Source organism: Schistocerca gregaria, unplaced genomic scaffold (assembly GCF_023897955.1).
Source record: "Schistocerca gregaria isolate iqSchGreg1 unplaced genomic scaffold, iqSchGreg1.2 ptg000263l, whole genome shotgun sequence".
Classification (NCBI taxonomy): Eukaryota; Metazoa; Arthropoda; class Insecta; order Orthoptera; family Acrididae; genus Schistocerca; species Schistocerca gregaria.
In genome coordinates this window covers 15,001-20,000 of record NW_026061766.1, presented here as the reverse complement: position 1 = coordinate 20,000, position 5,000 = coordinate 15,001, and positions in this window count along the sequence as shown.

The following is a 5,000-nucleotide window of genomic DNA, read 5'->3' as shown; positions in this document are numbered from 1 at the left end:
CATTTGCCGAGCCCACCCACACAAAACCTGCACCCCCCTCCAGCGCAGGAGCCGCAACCCGGGTGCGTACGCCGCACCAAGTGCTCCACCCGCGACCGTACGTGCCCCGCCGAAATCGCAACTCCGGCGGATGAACGGCGGACTTTTCTCGCAGTCGTAAGTTGCAATCCACCCCTATATCTTGCGCCTCATGAAGAGTTATATCAAGTATGCCAAATTCCCGCTGTCCCTATACATGCAGTAAGTTCGTCGTGGGCGCTGGCCGGCAGGCCGCGAGACGTGACGCCCGGCGGCAAAGAGTGCTCCTCTGAGGATATAGATGTTCCGTTCCGCCGCACAATGGTGACGGTGACCGCTGCCTGCGGTGGCAACGCTGGGCACAGTCGATACTCGCCGTGTGGTGGAAGGTAAACATTATGCGGTACATCAGTACTTTCCTAATAGTTCGGTCGTCTCACGGCACTGCTTAGTAAATGATGCAAGGCCAAATATAGATGATTTATGCGAATGTCCCTATACGTGCTGTAAGACTGGGCACACAACGTGAATCGCACGTCAGCCAGACACTCGAACATGCACCACTCTCGGCCTGCAACGGAGACACACAATACGTAAACATCTGGAATGCGACAATGTCGAGTGCATCCTCTCTGCCACATTGCACCGTCGACACTATGATAACCAGAGCAGTAGGTCCACCTATAAAAGCACAATACCCCACTCCTCCGACAACTACCATTGCTCAGATAAATCAACACCACCAACACACATCCTACACAGAGGGGCACCAAATATCATCCCCCGCCCTCGTGTTATACCACATGAAAAATTGCAGAAGTGAGAGACACACATCCGCCAGCCTCTTGCTACAAGCATCGAACCGACGTGACGTATCTGACGGTGACTCAGGCATCCGTGTACTGCCACCACTATCCACCCCCCCCCCCCCCTCTCTCTCTGCCCCCTTCCCACACAATACCAAATTTAACCAACTTTATCGCTTAACCTAACTGTGGCTGTACCAGTTTATCGCTTAACCTAACTGTGGCTGTACCAGTTTATCGCTTAACCTAACTGTGGCTGTACCAGTTTATCGCTTAACCTAACTGTGGCTGTACCAGTTTATCGCTTAACCTAACTGTGGCTGTACCAGTTTATCGCTTAACCTAACTGTGGCTGTACCAGTTTATCGCTTAACCTAACTGTGGCTGTACCAGTTTATCGCTTAACCTAACTGTGGCTGTACCAGTTTATCGCTTAACCTAACTGTGGCTGTACCAGTTTATCGCTTAACCTAACTGTGGCTGTACCAGTTTATCGCTTAACCTAACTGTGGCTGTACCAGTTTATCGCTTAACCTAACTGTGGCTGTACCAGTTTATCGCTTAACCTAACTGTGGCTGTACCAGTTTATCGCTTAACCTAACTGTGGCTGTACCAGTTTATCGCTTAACCTAACTGTGGCTGTACCAGTTTATCGCTTAACCTAACTGTGGCTGTACCAGATTATCGCTTAACCTAACTGTGGCTGTACCAGATTATCGCTTAACCTAACTGTGGCTGTACCAGATTATCGCTTAACCTAACTGTGGCTGTACCAGATTATCGCTTAACCTAACTGTGGCTGTACCAGATTATCGCTTAACCTAACTGTGGCTGTACCAGATTATCGCTTAACCTAACTCAATTTGTCCCTTAACCTAACTCAATTTGTCCCTTAACCTAACTCAAGTTGTCCCTTAACCTAACTCAAGTTGTCCCTTAACCTAACTCAATTTGTCCCTTAACCTAACTCAATTTGTCCCTTAACCTAACTCAAGTTGTCCCTTAACCTAACTCAAGTTGTCCCTTAACCTAACTCAAGTTGTCCCTTAACCTAACTCAAGTTGTCCCTTAACCTAACTCAAGTTGTCCCTTAACCTAACTCAATTTGTCCCTTAACCTAACTCAATTTGTCCCTTAACCTAACTCAATTTGTCCCTTAACCTAACTCAAGTTGTCCCTTAACCTAACTCAAGTTGTCCCTTAACCTAACTCAAGTTGTCCCTTAACCTAACTCAAGTTGTCCCTTAACCTAACTCAAGTTGTCCCTTAACCTAACTCAAGTTGTCCCTTAACCTAACTCAAGTTGTCCCTTAACCTAACTCAAGTTGTCCCTTAACCTAACTCAAGTTGTCCCTTAACCTAACTCAAGTTGTCCCTTAACCTAACTCAATTTGTCCCTTAACCTAACTCAAGTTGTCCCTTAACCTAACTCAAGTTGTCCCTTAACCTAACTCAATTTGTCCCTTAACCTAACTCAATTTGTCCCTTAACCTAACTCAATTTGTCCCTTAACCTAACTCAAGTTGTCCCTTAACCTAACTCAAGTTGTCCCTTAACCTAACTCAAGTTGTCCCTTAACCTAACTCAAGTTGTCCCTTAACCTAACTCAAGTTGTCCCTTAACCTAACTCAAGTTGTCCCTTAACCTAACTCAAGTTGTCCCTTAACCTAACTCAAGTTGTCCCTTAACCTAACTCAATTTGTCCCTTAACCTAACTCAATTTGTCCCTTAACCTAACTCAATTTGTCCCTTAACCTAACTCAATTTGTCCCTTAACCTAACTCAATTTGTCCCTTAACCTAACTCAAGTTGTCCCTTAACCTAACTCAAGTTGTCCCTTAACCTAACTCAAGTTGTCCCTTAACCTAACTCAAGTTGTCCCTTAACCTAACTCAAGTTGTCCCTTAACCTAACTCAAGTTGTCCCTTAACCTAACTCAAGTTGTCCCTTAACCTAACTCAATTTGTCCCTTAACCTAACTCAATTTGTCCCTTAACCTAACTCAATTTGTCCCTTAACCTAACTCAATTTGTCCCTTAACCTAACTCAATTTGTCCCTTAACCTAACTCAATTTGTCCCTTAACCTAACTCAATTTGTCCCTTAACCTAACTCAAGTTGTCCCTTAACCTAACTCAAGTTGTCCCTTAACCTAACTCAAGTTGTCCCTTAACCTAACTCAAGTTGTCCCTTAACCTAACTCAAGTTGTCCCTTAACCTAACTCAAGTTGTCCCTTAACCTAACTCAAGTTGTCCCTTAACCTAACTCAAGTTGTCCCTTAACCTAACCCACGTTGTCCCTTAACCTAACCCACGTTGTCCCTTAACCTAACCCACGTTGTCCCTTAACCTAACCCACGTTGTCCCTTAACCTAACCCACGTTGTCCCTTAACCTAACCCACGTTGTCCCTTAACCTAACCCACGTTGTCCCTTAACCTAACCCACGTTGTCCCTTAACCTAACCCACGTTGTCCCTTAACCTAACCCACGTTGTCCCTTAACCTAACCCACGTTGTCCCTTAACCTAACCCACGTTGTCCCTTAACCTAACCCACGTTGTCCCTTAACCTAACCCACGTTGTCCCTTAACCTAACCCACGTTGTCCCTTAACCTAACCCACGTTGTCCCTTAACCTAACCCACGTTGTCCCTTAACCTAACCCACGTTGTCCCTTAACCTAACCCACGTTGTCCCTTAACCTAACCCACGTTGTCCCTTAACCTAACCCACGTTGTCCCTTAACCTAACCCACGTTGTCCCTTTGCCTAACATAGTTCACTGCTCGGAATCTCTGGTGTCGTTGTTATCCTCATGTAGATGTCTTGCGAGTGTTGCTTACTTTCCACATATTCCTGCTATCCACTGTCAATTGTACTGCAATAGGACTATATCGCCGACCCCCCCCCCTCCCCCCCCTCTGTCCCCCTCTGTCCCCCTCTTTGTGTCTCTGTCCTCTCAAGCTGGTCGGTCTGGCGTTTGAGTGTTAAATGAGCCTCGCAGCTGTTCAGTTGCATTCAGATGTCGACGCCCTCAGTGTACGTCGTGGTATGGTCTGTGTCCATTGTCCGCTGATGTCGTACGCGTAACCCACACGCTGTACCGATCATCGGTCGTTACGTACAGAGTGAAGTAGTGTGATACGTGTGACCGTACGCTGGCTGTGCCCAACGGTGTCGAATCTCAATTTCCATATGTTGTGCTTGATGCTACTTGTCTCGTCTCCCAATAACAGCTAGGTTGCACTGTGGTACGCCGTAGAGGCGTGTGGGAGGAACGTACGAACGCATTGTATGTCACCCTGGGTCGCTGGGGGTGGTGGTGCGGTGAGTCAGGTCAGGTCAGGTCAGCGTGAGCCGTCTGATGTAGTGACGCGTGTATTCCGACTTTGTCGTATTGCCTCACACAAAGTGCTACCCTGGTGGACCGCGTTCCATATCTGGGACATGCCGCAGATGCCGGTTGACAGTGGATCGCGGAAGGTACATCGCATACGTGCGCGGGCCACCTTCCACGTGTTCTCTTCTGCACATGTCGCAGTGTGTATGTGGTCTGATGTAGCGTGTCGTGACACATGACATCCTGGCATGCAAGAATTGTTGAATTCGCAAATGTAGGTGGACATCTACGTTTACTGCCCAAGATACGCAAATGAACTGGAAATCCGTTGTTGAGCGGTTGTTCACGCTGGAGGTGAATCTGTGATGGCGACGATCGGTACAGCTATTAACCGGTTGTTTCAGCGGTACCCGCCACATCCACACGCGTGACTAGGCCCATGTGGGTATGAAGCGATACGCGGCGGTGGCTTGGTGGGACTGTTCCCGGCCGGTGAAGGGGGGCCGCCCGGCGTGTTGGCCGCGCGCTGCGTGGGCGCACGCGCAACAGGCGGCTGGTGGGGGGCGCCGAGTGGCAGGAGCGCCAGCCGACGGGCCCGGCAGGCGGCGCAGCTACGCTGCGGCGCACCCTGCACGCGGCGCCTGGCGGCCAAAGTTGGTTCAGCCGAGCCCGGTGCGAAGCGCGGTGGACATCTGCAGTGTGCTGGTCTGATTGAGGACTGTGTGCGTTGAGGATGCGCCGCCGCCTGGCACTCGGCGCCGCGACGCCGTCTGCTGCTCGGTCGCCCCAGCGGTTCTCGCAGGTGGTTTGTATCGCAGTTGTGCGGACGTGTTGGCG